General features: G+C 44.1%; 1 long non-coding RNA gene across 1 annotated transcript in view; it reads right to left on the bottom strand.

Annotated features, from left to right (window-relative positions):
- LOC134392656 (uncharacterized) overlaps positions 1-20,619 on the bottom strand; it is a 284,868-nt gene that overhangs the window by 226,871 nt on the left and 37,378 nt on the right. The window lies entirely within an intron of this gene.

The raw sequence follows: 20,619 nt of genomic DNA, 5'->3' as shown, positions 1-20,619 counted from the left end.
AATCATAAAGTTCTGGAGTCAGTTTTAAAATGCATAACATCGGTTTACTCAATTAGATCTGAATGCTGCCAAACTTTCATTTGGGACATAAAATATACACTTTTAGAAGCAAGTGTTATGTTCTTTCTGCAAGAGACCACTGGTGTTTCTAGTGGGAAAAGGGTGTGGTGTGGTGGGGAGGGCAATATAATACCCTTGTTGTCTTCTAGGCCTTAGCTAGACCAGTGTTTATCCCGGGGCAAACCCTGGGATCATCCCTGTGCATCCACATGACGCACAAGGGATCCTGGGATCAGTGAGGGATCATCCCTCCCTGGCCCCGGGAAACAGCCCTACACTTTGGGCTTGCTTTTTTTGCGGTCTTGGGCTGAGCCTGAGACTGTGGAGCGTGTGGCCCGTTTCCGCTGGTTTACTCGCACGGAGCCAGGAGCCGCGCCCATCGGGGGTAGTTTGGGGGGAGCGGGATAATGACTTTAAAAAAAAAAAAAGGAAAAAAAGCCTTACCTTTGCGCACGAGCATTTGTGCGCTCCATCTTCTTTAAAAAAAAATATGGCGGGCACGATGCCTCTCTTCCGGAGGTCGCTGCACCTTACGTGTAAACGAGGGTGAGATCTCCCCTCCTCCATCTAGGATTATCTGGTAGGCCTAGCTAAGGCCTTAGATTTTTATTTTATTTTATTTGAATCCATTATATTTTAAACTGCCCAATAATTAATATTCTCTGAGTGGATTACAAATAGTTAAAACACTAAAATGCCATGCATGTATTTAGAAAAATATAACATACAATGCAAATATTTTAAACAACAAAATACAGGGCAAAACAACAAATAGTGCAGGAATAGATAAAGCAGCCATAAAAATCTAGAACTAGGACTCTAAAATGCCTTGGGGCAGATCCACACAGAGGCTTCGGGAAAAATGCATAAGGTTAGTAGGCAGACTTGCACATAGGCCTCACCACTAGTAGAGCGGGGACATTGTGGAGTGCAGCTGGGACTTTTTGTCAGAGCAGCAACAATAATAGGGAAAAATCCACACAACACACAACACCATGGAACACAGTTAACTGTCCATTATTCAGAACAGGACCTCTAGCAGGTTGCTAAAGTGATAAGAAAGTCTTAGGGCCAGGATTTTGTTGTCATGATAAGAAAAGAATCTCTCTGATGACCTCACTTGGAGGCAACAATTCCACCCCCTCTCCACCCCTCCCCTCAGATCACCTGGGCTGACCTGCAGAGAACTATGCGGAGAAATGGCTCCAACAGTCCTAACACAAGGGTGATCACAACAAGCAGAACACTGGCCTTTACTGTCATGTGTAGCTTGTTTTGCCCATTCAGGGTTGAAATCTCCAGCCACTAGGGGAAATGAAATACAAACTAATCCAGGTCAATCAAAGGTATGATGCAAGTCAATTGTCTTTTGGAGATGGGGGATTGCCCAACCTAGTTTTGACACTACTTGCCTAACTGCTACATTGTAAATTCCTTTGAGATAATTTTCCTTTGGTACTTTGCTATAAATTAGTGGTGTGCACGGACCCCCCGATCCGCTTCTCTTCCAGATCCGCGATTTGCAGATCGAGCTACTTCGCTCTGCCCCCGCTCCACCTATGTCCGCTCCGCTTCTCTGCGGAGCTCCGGATCCGGATCGGAGCTCCGTTTCCCCCCCCCCCATAGGCTTGCATTAAGCTAAAAAAGTATACAACTTTTTTCTGTTAAAGTTAGAAACCTCAAGTTTGGCACCATGACACCTCATGGATGTATATACACGCATGCCAAGACTCAAGGCAATCCCATCATCCCCTGATTTTTGGGGAATTTATGAAAATCGGGCACCCCATTCACACCCTTTTCAATAGCTCCGTCAATTTGCATGTTAGAAACCTCAAACTTGCCACCATGATAGCTTATCCAGGGATACACATGCACACCAAGACTCAAAGCAGTCCCATCATCCCCTGATTTTTGGGGAATTTATGAAAATTGGGCACCCCATTCACACCCCTTTTGATAGCTCCATCAATTTGCATGTTAAAAACCTCAAACTCACCACCATGATAGCTTATCCAGGGATACATATGCATGCCAAGACTCAAGGCAGTCCCATCATCCCCTGATTTTTGGGGAATTTATGAAAATCGGGCACCCCATTCACACCCCATTCGATAGCTCCGTCAATTTGCACATTAAAAACCTCAAACTTATCACCATGATAGCTTATCCAGGGATACACATGCACACCAACACTCAAGGCAGTCCCATCATCCCCTGATTTTTGGGGAATTTATGAAAATCGGGCACCCCATTTGCAGACGTGGACTGTTCTTTGACATTTGGACAGTTAAAAAAAAGGGAAGTGGGCACACTCACAGATGCCATCTAGACCCAAAATCATGCCAAGGTACAAGGCAATCCCATCATCCCCTGATTTTTGGCGGAGCTTAAACCTGCAGACAGCTCAATGGGGCCATTTCAAAGGAAATCCCAAGATGCCATGAAATGGGGAGTAGAGATCAACCTAAATATGAATCTTCTTCCACACTTGAAAAATGGATTTGGAACTTCCAAAAGTCTAATTGAGCGCAGGAAGGACTTCTCCCCTGAGTCAAAGCCAGACACAAACCATCCCTGCGAGGCGGGCAGGGGAGGAGGGAGGGAAGGCAGGCAGGCAGCAGACATTTCTGGGGGCATAAGGAAGTGAGCCAAGGATAAGCCAGTAATGCATATAAAATGGAATAAATAAATAAATAAATAAATAAACAAAGGAGGGGTGGAATTAAAAGCAGCAGTGTTGCTGAATAAACAACAAGAAGAACTTTTTTAAAAAGGCAATATCTGTCTTTTACCAGTAAGAGGGGGGGAGGTGGACATGCCCAAAGGGGGAAGCATCTGCCAATTTGACTGGTCCTCTCTAGGTACAAGTCTTTAAGAAGCAAACGCTCACTTCAACTCATGATAGGCATTGCTTCACTGGGTTACTCTTTGGAGGGCTCTGATGGCCCTCCAAGTACAGGAGAGTGAGGGCACGTCCACATGCCCTAGGGGAGCTCATCCCCTTGCACCACATGTATTCAGTTGTTCCCCAAAGTTAGGGTGGGTAGCACTGCTGCGTGTTTCCTATCTGTTAGTATGATTTCAGGTTGTGTTTGTGCATTTGGTGGAGCTACTGTTTTAAAAAAACACTGGTAAAACTCCGTTCAGAGTAGAAAGAGAAGTTTCCCAGAATCCCAAGTTACCCGTTTTGCCTATCCCCTCCTCCAACTTTGGGATCATGTGATCATGACCGGGAGTTGACTCTGCCCCTCAGCAATCAAAAAGGTAATCTTTTTCCCCCCTTTACCCTACTTTTAAAAAAATTCTAGCAAGCGAACCACACCACTCAGAGAGCTGAGAGTAGGCTCAAAATGACCCCCAGCCATGACTCTCTAAGCACAAGAAGTTTCAGAAAGATAGCTTCAAAAACAACACAGTTATCCCCTTTTCTTTTCCGCAATGCAATCCAATGGGTGAAATTTTTCAAAATGGCGATCGGATTGGTCCGCGGAAAGAGGATCGCTTCGAAAATGGGCGCTTCTCTTCACCTTGCTTCTAGGGGTCCGCGGTCCGCTTCTACTCCACCTCTGGGCAAGGCGGAGCAGGCCAATTCGCTTCTGATTCTCCGGTTCTAATCGGAGCGGAGCACATGCCTACTATAAATATCTCAAATAATTATTTGTTCACTATCGTGATCACAAAAAGGTCCAGGAATTTCCCATATTATATTATATTATATTATATTATATTATATTATATTATTATTAAATTTATTTGTATCCTGCCTTTTGCCCAGTCCTGGGCCTCAAGGGGGCCTTATAAAATTGAAAACATATACATAAAACCTATGAATAGAAATATACAAAAGTTTAAAATATATTCCAATATTAAAACATTAAAACATATCAAATACATGAAAATTTTAAAGGACATTAGCACAGAATTGTTACCATTGTTGTTAATACTAATAATTTTCATCATCATCATCGGTGAGAGTAATGTCCAAGCCTTTGTAGTCATTATGATATATTAATTATCCTTATTTTTATTTTTCTTGTAATATATCAATAATAATAAATGTCAGGAGCTGGCAGAATTAGAACCAGGAATCCTTTGTGTGTTTGTGTGTCTCTCTCATGTGGTTAGCCATCATAACTGCAGCTTGGAAGGTCTTCCTGGCAATGAAGTCTCTCAGTCTGGACTGGCCCCATCCACCCCTGCTGGCTTTGGGACCCTTCTGGGCAGGAAGAGCTAAGGTATCCTATCGAGGCTGAGGCCTTTCCTGTGGCACAAGATCTTTCTGGCTCTGAAGTGCTTCAATGCATCTCACACATCTGACTCCCAGGTTTGTTTGTTGGCTCAACCCGGACATCAAGCTCACAAAGTACATGGTGTGTTTTCTGTGCAAAGGTGAGAGCAGGTGTAGCAAAGACCTCCATGAATATCATTCTGAACTGTGGCATGAAAGAGTTAATGTTTGTCCTGCTAAGCTGATTGGCTGATCATCGCCAAATGTTGCATTCATCTGCATGATTCTTAGTACCTGGTTTCTGGAGAAGAGCTGCTCTGCCTCCCCTTCCCGCCCCTTATCTTCGCTGCCTGCTCTCAGTCTCCTTACCTTGTATGTTATCTGATAACAGACAGGCATCGCAAGCGTTTACTGTAGAGCTGAGCAATTAGAAATGTCTTTTGCAACATTTGCTCACCTCACCTCCAAATGGACTGACTTCCTGTGTCAGTTTTTATATAGCATTCTCTCTAATTCATATAAAAGTCATTCTTCTCAGTGACAATCCTTCTTTTTTTATCAGCCCGATAAAAGCTCAGATTCTTGGTAAAGAATGAATTTTACCGGCTGAAGCCTGCGTGGTTCAGAATGAGCAAGCCCAGGAGATTAATTCATGTTGTCAGTAAAACATAGCTTTGTCAGTAATGCTATAAAAAGTGTACTAGCATGCCTTAAAAAAAACCCAACCCAGTTCAAACAAACATATGCCCCACTCCTCCATGTGCACCATGCAGTTTTATGACAGGCCGCCATTGTTTATCTGAACTGACAATTGTGGTTTAACAAAAGGTGCTTGTACGGGAAATGAAGTACACTTGTGGGTATTAAAGTCTGGACATGCAGATCACAGGCTTATGAAACCTTCTGATTTGTAATCCTGTTCTTTGGCCGGGGAGTGGGGGAAGGGTATTGTATGCGCACACCTCCACAGAACCACAGGGGGAAAACCTGGGTGCACACAAGTCCCACAATTTATCCACCTGTCATTCCCTGAGCTGGGTAAGAGCCCCTGGTTCATTCCATGCAATTCGCCCTCAGCATGGCCAAAGTTGGCTTCAGCTTGTGCTCCTTCCCTGCCAGTCCACACAAAACCAACAGGGGTATGTACAAACCAGCCCACATGGTGCAGTGTACATGCTTGGCTTCCCATGGCGAGCATGGCCGTGCTGGCTTGGAAAGATGGAGTCTGAAGTCCAACCCATCCGAAGGGCACCAGGTTGGGGAATGCTGATCTTAGGGGAAATGCTGCCTAACTTCAATGCCAGCTCCAGGGGTTTGACCATGCTTGGGCCAGACACCCTCAATGGGCCCCTCCTTCAGTGAGTCCACCTTCTCCCCAGCCTTGTTACCTGATCTTCATCTTCCTTCTCATCATTGCTACCACTTGCTTGCTTGACAGACATAGAGCTAGTGAGTAAACAGGCAGCCACTTCTCTCGCTCCTCCTTCTTGCCACCACCATGGTCTGGGCCAGTGCAAGAGGTAGGTGAACAAAGAGGTTGCAATGGTGAGGAAGAGGAGCAGCAGCTCCAGGGAGCTCTTGTCAGTGGGGTCCTGCTGAGGTATGGGCCCTTGGCAGGTGGCCAACTATACCTATCCTTCACATCGGCTTGCCTACCTTTTTCCAGGATGCTTCCTGCTCTTCCATTATGTGTCATATACCAGGTTTGTCCATCCAGCCCAGTGTTGTCTACTCTGTGTCTTTCCAAGGTCTCAGGCTGAGATGTTTTCCCATCATTTGCTCCATGGTCCTTTTAGCTGGAGGTAGTGAGGATTGAACTTGGGACCTTCTGCATGCCATGCAGGTGCCCTAACACTGCCCTGCAGTCCCAGTCTTGGAAATGTGAACAACTGCTATCAAGGCAAGCCTTTGTGCATATCCTTATGTGGTGAAATGTCAGAGTATTATGCATTCTTTTGTATACACGTGCATGTATAAGCAACCTGTATAAGCATATTCACCTGTATCTTTACAATCATATTTGCTGTCCCCCCTCCATTTTTGTGTGTGGAACTACACAGATAAATCATAAATGTACACTGACATTTCTGTTATAGCTTTTGTATGTAATTTGCATATACACCCCCCCCCCCCCACGGTCCCTTCTAACTCTAAAATCCTGCAAACTCTAAACTTCTATATATTTCTATTCCGTTGCATTCTTAGGGTTCTGGTTAAAAGCACATTTGGAAACCAACCAACCCATCAAAGCAACAAAATTAAGCATTCACTGATGTATATAATATACACATCAAATATATACTATCAGATGAGTGTTTTATCCCATGCTTGTTACTGGCCACTCATGTTTTTTCACAGGTCCTTTTGATGATGCCGTCCACCTCCCATGTGTCTCCTGCTCCTTCTGGTCTTTTTTCTGTGACAAAATAAGACCTGGTAAATCAGGGTTTTTTTATTGAAGCGAAACTTGTTGCAATTTCTTGCTGTGTGCAGGAAAAGCAGCGTGATAAAAACATCCACTGAATGGGCCACATGGTCGTTGCTTGCTTCCTTTTTCTTCCCCGTGTGAAGAAAGAGGAAGCTGCTCACCCCTATTGTGAGACAGAAAAGTGACGGTAAGGAAACGTGATTCTCCCTCCCCCGCCCCCCCGCTCTGACCTGCAACTGATGATGCTCTTACTTACTTCTATAGTCAAATTGAGTAAAAAGCCCCATGGCTGTTACTCCGTGTTACATGCAGTTGCTTTTGGAACTTGGATCACACAATCCAAAGGCCATTCTCAGTTGAATTTGACAACTGTGATAGAACACAAGACAAGTCAGAGACCAGGCCATGTACAGCTTTATTGTTCAAAAACAGACCTTGAATTGTGTTTGGAAGATAATGGAGAGTGAATGCAGACGCAGGATCACTGGTATATTGTACTATCAGTGCCCTATACACACGAGGAAGTAAGCCACTATGTTTGGCAGGACTTAAATGTTTCTGTGCAATCATCAAGGGAAATCCCCACATAGAACACATTAGAATAGTCTAGCCTCAGAGTTATGATTTATGGAGTCATGAATGACAATCACTTGGACTGAATCCACCAAGAGGGTCTCTCCAGCCCTTTTTCACCAGAGTTGGTAAAAGATGTGTCTAGCCAAGAATGTAAACCGGAGCTTCCAGGCATAGCAATGCATCTGGGAATATGCCAAATTTGAAAAACAAAAACAAAGCAAGCATGCTAGTTCACTATAACTCAGATTTCCAGGATAGCTTTTGACATAAATTAAAGAATTGAGAAGTCACTATTCAGCTATTGGGCAGTATGGAAATGTAATAAATTAATACATAAATATTATGCTCAGTCCCCAACTTCTTTGAATTATGACTGTGTAAGGCGTACTCTAATCACTTAATCAAACACCTTAAACTAAAATGATCCCCTATGAGGAACAGTTACAACATCCGGGTCTGTTTAGCTTAGAAAAATGGTGAGTGAGGGGAGACTTGAGAGAAGTGTACAAATGTATGCATAGTGTGGAGAAAGTGGATAGGGAGATATTTCTCTCCCCCTCTCATAATATTGGAACCCAATGGGGTCACCCCATGAAGCTGATTGGTAGGAGATTCAGGACAGATAAAAGGAAGGACTTCTTCACACAGCGCATAGTTCAACTCTGGAATTTACTACCACAAGATGTGGTGATGGCCATCAATTTGGATGGCTTTAAAAGGGGATTGGGCAAATTCCTGGAGGAGAAGGCTGGCTATCAATGGCTACTACTCCTGATGGCTATATGCTACCTCCAGTATCAGAGGAATAAGCCTGGATACACTACTTGCTGGGGAACATGGGTGGGAGGCTACTGTTACACTCTTGCTTGTGCGTTTCTCACAGGCAGCTGGTTGGCCACTGTGTGAACCAAATTCTAGATTAGATGGATTTTTGGTCTGATGGCTCTTTTTATGTTCTAACTCATGCAAAATTTCATTGTCTACGGTAAGCAGTGGAGGGAATGGTTTTGCTGGGAGTGGATGTTCTATATAAAGAACTGAAAATGTTTGCCAAAGATGTTGTAAAAGTTCTTACATTTATGGCTGGTGAAGAACCAGTACAGAGTAGATTGCCTGCAAACGATAGCAGTTGGAGCCGACATGAAGACATCTCTATTTGGAATTGCTCAGGGCAAATTCTATGAGCCAAAAGAGCACATGGTGCAATCAACAACAGAAGTGGGGATTCCAGTCTTAAAGCCAACCTTGCTGTGAATGGCAGAAAACAATCTGGGTGGCAAACTGTAGAAAGCACGCAGCCAATATATTTAATGAGTCCAGCTCAGAGTGAGGTGTACAGTATGCCTTTGCATCATTTTGATGTTTCATTTCAGGTGCAAAAATGGTATCTGGCCCACAATCTCAAAGGAAATGTGCTGAAGTTGGTTATAGTAGAAGCAGCTTTCAGTTAGGCTTGAATGTATACATCCACACACATATTCTTATGAGGGTAGTGGCAATCCTATGCATGTCTATTTAGAAGTGAACCCCATTGAATTCAATGACTTACTCCCTGGTAGATAGGCAAAGAACTCCTCATTGACTTGCTCCCAGGTAAGTCTGTAAAGCAACGTTTTTGAGCCTTTGGCACATTTGGCAGTTTCAGAAACTGTTCTGGGCACCACCACAAAATGGCTGCCATGGGAGACATGGCAAAAGTCAAGTAACAACCTCCTGTTGGTTCTAGAATAATTCTGTGAATTCAGGCTGTCTGGGGTGACCATATAGAAAGAAAGACAGGACTCCTGTATCTTTAACAGTTGTATAGAACAGGGAATTTCAGCAGGTGTCATTTGTATGCATACAGCACCTGGTGAAATTCTCTCTTCTTCGTCACAACAGTTAAAGCTGCAGGAGCCCTGCCCTCTAATGAATCTGGTCACTCTAGTATAGCTCCTTCAGCTTTAAATGTTGTGATGGAGACGGAATTTCACCAGGTGCTGCATGCATACAAATATCACCTGCTGAAATTTCCTTTTCTATGCAACTGTTAAAGATACAGGAGCCCTGTCCTTCTTTCCACATGGTCACCCATTCTGCCACTTCCCCTTCCCTGGATTGGAATGGCTGAAAAGTATGGCCCACCTGTTGAAAGGGAAATCTGGCTTAGGGGTGATGGATTTGATGACAACTTCACATACTATACAGCAGCAAAGCCATGTGTCTAAACCAGGGGTGGGCAACTTCTGGGGGGAAATTCACCACCACCACCTAGAACCCTTTGGGGGCTACACCAAGGACCATCCAGAAATGCAGGCAACTGCATTGATCCATATCAATTAAACAGTTCTAGGAGTTTTCATCTGCTAGGAGCAAGTCTTGTGTAAAAACTAAGAGATCTTAATTGCCCATTCAAGTCCAGGACACCCCCAAAATGCTTTGCATTACATCAGAGAGCAATATATCATTGCTGGGAAAATTCACCCCACCCCCACCCCCACCCCCAGCTACTGTGAAGATTGCAGCTAAACAGGGACGTGGCAGATGATGTCAGCATCCTTGCTGATAAAAAAAGTGCTGGCGCCATGTCACTGTGAGCCTTGGTTCTGCTACATCACTGAATAAAGCTGTTCTTCTTAGGCTGCTTTCCTTGGCATACTTTCCCCTGGGGCTAAGCTCCATTGAATGCAATGGGGAATTATTTCTGAGTAAGCATGGCTAGGTGCCCTAATTCACAGCAATCTCCATCACCACAAGGAGGCGAAAGGCTCAAACAAGATGGCAGGAAGCAGGCTCAGGACTGCCCAAGCCCATTTTGTGCTGGAGTGAGGAGAGCGCTAAGGGTGCTGGATTAGAGTTCAAGAGTTCCAAGCCCACAGGCAATGATCTTACAAGTGAGGATGGGATGCCTCAGCATGGGCTCTTTGCAACTGCCAGAATGTGATCGTGCAGTCATGAGGTTCCAGACTGAAGCGCCACCATTGGAGTGCTGCAGATTTGCCTGTTAAAGGGGCAAGCCCACATCTCAGGATTTGGGGCCATAACATTAGGAGTTCAATTAATTTCTGAACTCTCATCATCCACAGATATTGCTAAACCACTAGCTGGCCATAGATACGAAGAGTTGTCTTTTAATTTTGACTTCTTCTTTAACACAAATGACCTCCCCCAAATTGCAAGATAGCCTTGTATTCTCTATCTGTACACTGATGGTGCTAAATAAATAAATAAATATCAGTCAGCTTCAATAATTGTGGGCCAATTGCAGGCAAATGCCATGGAAAATTAATACCTTTGCTCTTCTCTCCACAGTACCTGTGCCTTGGAGGGTTAAATATTTCACCATGACTTAGAAGAACTAAGGTGGTGTCATCAGTGTGTATGTACACTTTTTTCTTTTCTTTTTTAAACGAAGCCTCCGGCTATGTATCCAAATGCTTGGTAGAATGGAAACGCCCAATTGTGAGTAGTGTTTTTTTATCTTGTGTGCCTGGAGGGCACACTCTGTGTGCTGGAATGTAGGTGTGGGCCCACGTGGAGGTCAGTAACCCTTGCATTCCAGGGACTTCAGCAAATAGTGAGGCATCTATTGTTACTTAGCAAAGGTTCTGGGTCCTCAGATGCTTTCTTGCTGTTATATTAATGAGAGCTGATGAAAGCTGTTTTGAGAATGAGGAAGGTAGTGGCAGAAGACAGATCTGTTAATGGGCAGGACCTCCTCTGAGAGCATAATCTCCTATCACTGTCTACTCAGAAGTAAATCCTATTGGGATCAGTGGGGCTTGCTTTCAAGTAAGTGGGTAGAGGTTTGCAGCTGTATTCAAACAGGTGATCAGTTTGTTGTTGTTGTCATCATCTAGGGTGACCATATGAAAAGGAGGACAGGGCTCTTGTATCTTTAACAGTTGTGTTGAAAAGAGAATTTCAGCAGGTGTCATTTGTATACATGGGGAACCTGGTGAAATCCCCTCTTCATCACAACAGTTAAAGCTGCAGGTGCCCTGCCCTCCTTTAAATCTGATCACTCTAGTATAGCTCCTGCAGCTTTAACTGTAGTGATGAAGAGGGAATTTCACCAGGTTCTCCATATATACAAAGGACACCTGCTGAAATTCCTTTTTCTATGCAACTGTTAAAGATACAGGAGCCCTGTCCTCCTTTTCATATGGTCACCCTACAACATCATCATCATCTATAATAGTAGCAATTTTATTGCTTGGAGCCATAGTCCATCACAATATATGTAAAACAACAACAACAACCCTACAGTCACATTTTTATATATACTTTATATAGGGTGACCATATGGAAAGGAGGACAGGGCTCCTGTATCTTTAACTGTTTTATAGACAAGGGAATTTCAGCAGCTGTCATTTGTGCGCATGCAGCACCTGGTGAAATTCCCTCTTCATCACAACAGTTAAAGCTGCAGGAGCTCTTTTGTATCTGGCCATGGCAGGCTGGGCTCCTGCAGCTCTAAACAGAAGAAGAAACAAATGGCACCTTGAATTTAAAAAGCAATCTCAGGAGTATATAAAAAAAGCCTCTGACAGATATCCAACTCCAGATAGACATCCACCTGCCAGGGGTTGCCACTTTATATGATTCACTTGCCCAAAGTCTGTTCTGGAGAGCAGAAAGGGAATTTCAGTGGAATTTCAATTGAGAGTCACCTTGATTTACAGTTTTTTGTTTAATGTGGGCAACCAGATAAAGATTGACAATGTAGCTTGGAGTATCTATTTCCCCCTTTGTTTTCTTTCTTTCTTTCTTTCTTTCTTTCTTTCTTTCTTTCTTTCTTTCTTTCTTTCTTTCAAATAAACTCTTTTGTTAAGCTGAATATGGCCCCATTCAAAAGACACCTTAAACCATGGCTTTAAACATGGTGGTTAAATCAGAAAGCAGCTTTTTGGCTTAACCACTAGGGGTGTGCAAAGTGGTCTTCTCTGCCTCAGAATTTGAGCTGGAGCTCCTTTGAGGCAATTCTCTGCCCCAATTTCAGAGCAGCTCCCCTTACTCCACCCCTTCGGATTACCCATTGGAGAAATGCCTGTTTTCGGATACCACTCTAGTCAATGGAAATTAATGAAATGCTTACAGTTCCCTCATTTTTAAAGTTAAAGAGATGAAACTTGGCACAGTGATATCTCTTAAGGAGGTCTTTAGGAATGCCAAGTTTCTAGCAGATCCATTTATGTCTTGATTTTTTAGGAATTTTTTATTTCCCCCCTCAAATGATTATCCCCCTTACACACACACACCCTTGCACATTTACGGAAGGAGCTTTTATCCTTTACTTTGCTGATGCTGGTGGAAGTTTCTACTCCAGCCTTCTCTAACCTGGTGCCCTCCAGATCTATTGGATGGAAACGCCCCGCCCCACCCCGCCAGCCCAGCCAGCCAACTGGAATATTAGTTTAACTGAAATAAAGAGCCTGCCTGTGCGTGACTAAGGTGTAGGAGCTTTCTCACTCATGATGCCAGCCAGCCCAGCAGCACTTTTACACAGTGGAAATGAGGATGATTGACTTCTATGAGTCTGAGCAGAAACATGCTCCCTCTCATCCCTCCCCAGCCAGAATCAGGAGCCAGTTAGTGTTTCCCACTCCCCTGAACACTGTGATTGGAGGAGAACATGGTCATGGACAGCACTGTGGCAATTCCTAATTGGTTAGCCACAGGTGTCAATATCAAAGCTACCCCTCACCCCACTCAGCGTCTTCCTAATATGGAGATATTCAATTGACACACACACATGGCATTGACACCTGGAAAACAGTTGAATAATTCCAGAGACGTTAGAAGCTCCAATTGGGCACGTCTCCACTCTTATATTAATCAATGGATTTGGAAGTGGCCAATCTCCACTCTGGAAGATTGAATGCTCCACAGATGTTCATGGTTACCAGATAATTCCAGGGCGGAGAGCACACCCCTATTAACCACCATGGTTAAAGTTGTGGTTTAAAGTCTCTTCTGAACGGGGCTTATGTTTTGCCTTGGGAGACAGCACTCTATGATGGCTGCCTGAGTAGCTTGGCTTTATGAACAGGTGGTTTATGCTTAAAAGGCAGGTGAGTAACTAACAGGCTCTGGATCAAAAGAAAATCCTATGTGGTGCTCTTAGGCTTAGGTAAACCCTGGTTACTAGGTATTTCATAGGTTTCCAGAGCTGCTCAGTTGTAAAGACTTTGGGACTGGAAGTGAAAGTCTTACTGTTCAATGGGACTTACTCCCAGGTAATTGTGCATAGGACTGCAGCATTACAATGCAATCCTGTGCATGTCTATTCAGGACTAAGTCTCATTGAATTCAGTGGAGCTTAATCTCCAGTATATAGGATTGTGACAAACAGTGGATTGAGACTGCACTGATTTAAGTGGTCCATGTAATTCACAAGAGCAATCTTGGAGGCACTTGAAGTCTTGTAGGTACAATACAGGGCATGAAGCTGGAGATATCAAGGTTCAAATCCCATACAAGCCGTCTACTCACTTGATGACCATGGTAAAGTTCTACTTCTTCCAACTTTCATCTCTCCGTCTGCTAGTGTCTTCCCCCTGTCCAGCTTTCTCTAACCAATGTTGATTGTAAACTTTGATCGTCACATGGATTCTACCTTCTTCTAACTTGTCTTCTTGTTGGCCTAAAGTAGGGTGACCATATGAAAAGGAGGACAGGGCTCCTGTATCTTTAACAGTTGCATAGAAAAGGGAATTTCAGCAGGTGTCATTTGAATATATGGAGAACCTGGTGAAATTCCCTCTTCATCACAACAGTTAAAGCTACAGGAGCTATACTAGAGTTACTGATACAAAAGAGGGCAGGGCACCTGCAGCGTTAACTTTGCCAGCCTCATTGTGGCCAAACCGAATTTGGCCTTAACAGTAGCTGTGCTCTCTCAAGCAAACCATGGGTTGGTAAAGCTTGGATTGACTATCTTACTTACCGAGACAAAGAAAGGATGAGAATACAGATACTCAGAGATGCCTTTTATTAGTTGATGAAAATGCACAATCTTCTGAGTTTTACAGCATTCCTTTTCCAGGCAGAGTGTGAAGAACCTGAAAGCTGTCCCAGTCTCATTGGCAAATTTGGTAGTATCAACCAATGCTTCTCTTGTTTCGTGCCTCTCATGAGTTAGGGCCAGCATAGCAAAACTACTCTCACCCAACAGGAAGGAGGAGCCTGTGATTCAGTCGAGCTTGCTGTTCTCTCTGAGTCAGGCCTGTGCTGAACCAACATCCTTGTGCCTTTAGAGGTGCTGCTCTGGGCATTTTTCATATGCCTACAGAGCCCTAGACAAACAGGCATTTCAATTAGTTTCACCTTACAGTTTCAGTTGGAAGGATTATTTCCCTTTGTGCATGTCCTGAACTGCTTTCTGCTCAACAGCTAAAGCCCTACTTGTGCTTGCTGGGTGAACTGATGCACACAGGCTCTTGTATATTTACTGTATAGAAAGAAACTATAAAAAGAAAACCCAGAGCCAAAGCAAATCTGTCTTAGAAAGTCCTTCAGGCACACTAGAAGCAGGCAAACATCTGGTGCCCTCCAGATGTTTTGGACTACAACTTCCACAATTCCTGACCATTGGCCATGCTGGCTAGGACTGATGGGAGGTGTAGTTCAAAACATCTGCAGAACACCGGGTTGCCTGTCCCTGATGTATACGCTTTCCCCACAAAAAATATTTTACTGTGAAGTTCTTCTCCACTGTGTCAATTGTGAATCCAGATCATACTAGTAACTGATATTTACAACCATGAACAGTTTTAAGACATATGCACAACTAAGCCAAAATGCACCACCTACTTTGACTGGGAAATAGAGGGAGGGAGAGATAACAACAGAGCAGCAATTGGGGCCACCAGGGAAGAAGAATAAAATACCCACATGGACAAACATCATCGTATCATATTAACAGGGTACATAAAGGCCTATATTCTTTTGCGTATGCCCACCACATGAAAACTTCATTAGAGGAACATCTTTGCGTCCCCTGGACTTCTGTGGTGGTGCCAAAATTGTGATGCCTTCTCCCTAGACAAGATCACCTGGCACAATCAGTGTTGTAGGCAAAATCTGTCCTGTTCCCTCAAGCATTATTTATTATTACATGCATAACCCACCTTTCCTCCAAGAAGTCCAAGGCAGTGTACACGATTCTCCTTCATTTCATTCTTAAAATAACCCTGTGAGGTAGGTTAGGCTGGGAATCAGTGACTGGCTGAAGTCAGCCAGTGAGCTTCATGGCTGAGCGGGGACTTGAACCCAAATCTCTCAAGTTCCAGTCTCACACTCCAATACTACACCACACTAGCTTTCATGAAAAGCATCCTTTAAGAGAGCATCCTATGCCCCCTAGACAGCATCTGTGGGGGACATGGGATTGTTTGGTTTCTGGGCTCCGAGGACAGAAACAGACCTCACAGCCGAGTTGCTGCACTCTCAGACCCTCCCCCTTGCAGCCAGTATGGCTCTGGCAACATTTCCAGGCTTGGAAATGGAGATGGAGTTCCCAGGGGTGGTGGGGAGAGGAGACTGAGGCATGGGCTATATAAAGTTTCCTGTGGCTGCCCCAGCCTCCTTCTCTCCCCCCCCCCCCGCCACAAAAAAAACTGCCCATCTAACAGCAATGGAGGGCAGCTGGAGAGTGGAGGCAAAGATCGCGTTGGTGCTCCAGCTGCCCTGCATTGGATACTCGGCAGTGTCCAAGTTCGGAGGTTGCCAACCATCTTCATAAAATTGCATCCTTTAATTATTTTAAATGCTATATATTCCCTGGTGTTGTTATTTTGATCCATATTCCTTGGTTGTGGTTGTTGTTAGTGTGTATGTATATATTTTATTACTTTAACTGATGTAAGCTGCTTTATGGGTGTTTGCATCAAAGGTTGATATAAACAAACAATTATCCAGTGCGGTGTATTTTGGACTAGGACCACAGACATCTGGATTCAATTCTCTATTGAGTCATGAAGCTTACTGAGTGATTTTGGGCCAGTTGCTATCTGTCAAACTGACCTACTACATAGAGTTAATATGAGGATAAATGCAGGAAAGGGGTTATATATGCTTCCCTGAGCTCTTCCCAAGAGGTGTAAGATTTTTTAAAAAACGTGTACGTGCAACTTCTTATAGTTGAGCCAGTTTGTACATGCAGAATTTTTTATATATACAAAGAAGCAAAAACACAGAGCAAGCCACATGTACTAGTACTGCTAGTAGTGAAGCAACTAGTACTACTAGTAGTGGCATCCCTAGATGACACATCCTTTTGTGACCCCTTTCATTCTGGCTTTCAACCTGATTGTGGACAAAGACAACTCTTGTCCTGACAGGTGATGCAGTCTTCCCCAATGTGCTTCCCTGCAGATGTTTTGGACTGCAATTCCTTTCACTGCCTATAATTGACCATGTAGCCTGGGGCTGATGGGAGTTGTAGTCCAAAATATCTGGAGAGCATCACATTGGGGAGTGCTGAATTCTAGAGAATTATAAGGGCAATGCATCAAGTTGAGGTTATTGGACCTCTTAGCTGCTTTTGACACTATGGATCATGTGATCCTTCTATAACACTTTCAACCTTCTGTTGGGGTTTCAGGTTTCATTCATTTTGTGGCCTGAGCAGAGGCAGAGGGTGGCCGTTGGGGATGCCACCTTGGATCCAGGGGGTTGGAATGTAGAGTTCCACACAAGGTTTGATGTAATCCCAATTGCACTGAGGGCAAATATACTCAATCCAGACAAACTGGATGTGATGTTTGTGAGACGGTTTTGGGTCTTGGAGAGGAATGCTGGTGATCAATGGGGTTGATTTGTTTGACCCAGCCCTTCATGACTGACATGCAGTGGCTGTGGTATATAGGAGCACTTTCTATCAGCTCCATCCACAAATGTAGAGGGGAATTTGCATCATTAATCCCCGCTTCCATAACCCTTGGGCTTAACTAGAGATGTAGGGCAGCTCTTGAAGATGATAAGGCAGGTTCGGCGTGTGCAGAATGTGACTGCATGTTTCCATACAGACACTGGAGCATGTGAACATATACACCCTGCATTATATCAGGGCACTGGTTGCCAATTCACCTTTGGGCCCAATTCAAGATGCTGGTATTAGCTACTCCAGCCCTGCACAACCTGGGGCCCACATACGTTAGAGCAGCCTTCTGCAACCTGGTGCACCCCTAGATATTGCTGGACTTCAGCTTCTATCCATAGTAACCAGCATGGCCATCGGTTGTAGTCCAAACTATCTGAAGGGCACAAGTTGGGGAAGGCTGGTTAGAGGCTGCCTCTTCTCATGACAGCCTCCAAGTGAATTAGTAACACAGGAAGATGTTTATTCATTTCATTTCATTTCTAGCAGAAGCTCTTTGGGAAGCTCACAATTAAAACCACAAAATACAACACGATACTATATAAAAGTTTAAATCTACAGTGTAAACTAAAAGTAAAAACCAAAATAAAACCTAGTGCCAATGCAAAGATTTAAAATAGAGATTTAAAAGAACAGAAACCAAAAGTCTAAAGTGCCTGGGAAAAGAAGTAGGTCTTCACCTGGCACTGGAAAGAGCACAGTGTAGGTGCCAGGCGAGCCTCTCTGGGAAGCTCATTCCACAATTGGGGTGCCACAGCAGAAAAGGCCTTCTTCTTAGTAGTCACCAACCTCACTTCCCTTGGTGGGAAGAGCCACTGAAGTTGATCTTAGGGTGCGCCACGTGTATATGGGAGGAGTCGATCCTTCAGGTAACCTGGTCCCAAGCTGTTTACGACTTTGAATGTTAATTCCAGCATTTGGAATTGGATCCGGACATGGACTGGCAGCCAGTGCAGATGGAAAAGTGCTGGCATAATATGGCCACATTGGCCAATCTTCTACCAGGACAGACTATTTGTCCCTCTAGTGAAGGATTGTCTACTATTTTGATTGGCAGTGGCTCTCTGGCATCTTAGGTTGAGATCTCTCAGTTCACCTGCTGATTTTCACTGGAGGTGCCAGGGACTGAACCTGAGACCTTCTGCATATGAGGCTGGTGTTCTCCCCCCCCCCCCCCCGCTGCATTGCATTCCTCTGCTTTGTGTTCCTACTTAGTACAAGGTGAGGCTTGTGTGATGCTGTCTTCTTTCTGGTTTTTTTTTCCTCCCACCCCCCTGTGATTTTAAAACTGCCTTGATTGTCTTTTTTCCCCCATAAGTCCCTTGAGCTATGGAAAGGCAGCACAGAACCATTTAAAATACATATACATACATAATCTTTTCCCTTCCACCCTCCTCCCAAACAATGGGAGTAGCAACAATGGAATAAGTCCATAAAGGAAGTCATGGAAAGGGAGTAATAGCAATGGAATAATGAGGTATTGTACAGGGATGTTGTAAGGATTACTGAGATCATTTTTGCGGTGCATTTTCAGCACATTCTTGGCCAACGCATCAGGAAAGAGCCATAGCTCTGTGGGGAAGCACATGCTTTCAAACCTTGGCATTTCCACAAAGGGCTGGAAAAAACTTCTGACTTGAAACCTGGAGAGTTGCTGTCATTCAGTGTAGACCAGCCTTCCCCAACTTGGTGCCCTTCAGACGTCTTGGGCTTCAGCTCCCATCAGCTCCAGCCAGCAAGGCCGATGGTCAGGAATGCTGGGAGTGTTAATCCAAAACATCTGGAGGGCACCAGATTGGGGGGAGGCTGGTGTAGACAGTACTGAGCTAGATGGACCAATGGTCCGACCCAGTATAAGGTATGTTTAAGGATGCTCTGTGCTATTTAAGTTGGAGCTAACTTAGAACAGTATCAGAGTATGAATCAGCTCAAAATGGCTGTTTATTTTATTTTCTGATTTCTGACTTATTTTGCTTGAATCATTTAATAAATACCTTGAATTCAGAGCCTTGTGTTGATTGAAGAACATGACTTGCACATGCTTTCAACCATGGGCTGGTTGCTCAGTTCTAAGCTACTTGGTGAACAGAAGGGAGTGGGCTCAGGGCTGTTTCTTCCCCCTCAACAACACCACAACTCTGAATTCCTACTAGTTCAGAGTCAGACTAAAGGTAACAATGCAAGGGTGGTGGCAGTTCTGTTCATGAGTAAATAACACACAGGGTGTCTCACAACCTGTCCTACCTCATAAAGAAGGTGGGAGTGTATCTCCCTTCCTCACAACTTCCACATACGAATGGACCATTGCAGATGTAACACCACAGATATTATTGCTACCATTTCAATCACAATGCTCTTGAACCATTGCTACTCTGGTTCAATTCCAACACACCAGCCAGCGCATCACATGGGCTGCCTCTGAACCCTTAAAACTAGTGCTGTGTAAAAAAAATTGATTATTCCATTTTCGGCATATCGTGCAGTGTGTGTGTGCGTAACAAAAAATCTGGTGAAAGAGGCTGGGAGTGGTGAGAATTTTTTCCTTGGGGAGAGGGACAGAGTTTCCACAAAGCTTTTTAAGTGTAGGCAGTTCTGAGAGGTCTTCTTTCTATTTTTATTTTGTTTTTGTTTTTTGTTTTAAACATTCCCAGCACTTGCAGGAGTTCAGGAGTTCTTCCTGAATGCCTATTGGAGAGCCAAATTCAACTTCTCAGGGGCTTCAATCGAATCGTGGCTGGGGCAAAGGCAAAGGGAGGGAGAAAATACCAAAGATATTTGAGCTTTAGAGTGCAATCCTATGCATGCTTAGACAGAAAAAGATCCTACAGTTCAATGTCTGCCTGAGGCATGCTGGGAATTATGGGACTTTTTTCTGTTTAAGCATGCCTAGCCTTACTAAGCTTTAGAAGAGGCATTTGTTTTTTTAGTATTGGGAAAACCACACAAAAGCCAGGAAACCACCAAATGGAAAGGGCAGGGCCTTCTGGGTAATCCTGGGAGGCCAGATTTGGCCCATGGGCCTGAGGTTCAACACCCCTGTCATAGAGTGATGCTTTCTGAGTGGTACAAAGATTCAAAATCACACTGCACATTTTAAGTGACAAGTAACTGGTCAATGAAATAAATTCCCATTAGCTTAATGTAAAGCTTAGCCTGCAATTGCAAAATGAGCCTGTTTTATCATCATCATCTTTTTTTTCTTCTTCCCCCTGTCTGGAGACCAGTTCTGGAATATTCCAGAGCAATCGGGCATTTTGTGAAGCAAAAGTGCATCTGAAGATAGTTCCACACTGCCAGTGGTGCATTCATAATTCCTTCACCCCCTGCCCCCCCCATCCCACCCCACCCCACCCCACCCCACCCCACCAACTATGCGCACTCTGGCCTTTTGTTACCTGCTCAGAAAAGCAGTGGAACAGGATTGCTCAATTAACATATATGTACTTTGGCGAAGCACCAAGG

Source organism: Elgaria multicarinata, chromosome 2 (assembly GCF_023053635.1).
Source record: "Elgaria multicarinata webbii isolate HBS135686 ecotype San Diego chromosome 2, rElgMul1.1.pri, whole genome shotgun sequence".
In the NCBI taxonomy this organism is placed as follows: Eukaryota; Metazoa; Chordata; class Lepidosauria; order Squamata; family Anguidae; genus Elgaria; species Elgaria multicarinata.
The sequence above is the reverse complement of the archived record's forward strand: the minus strand, read 5'-3'. Positions and strand labels throughout refer to the sequence as shown.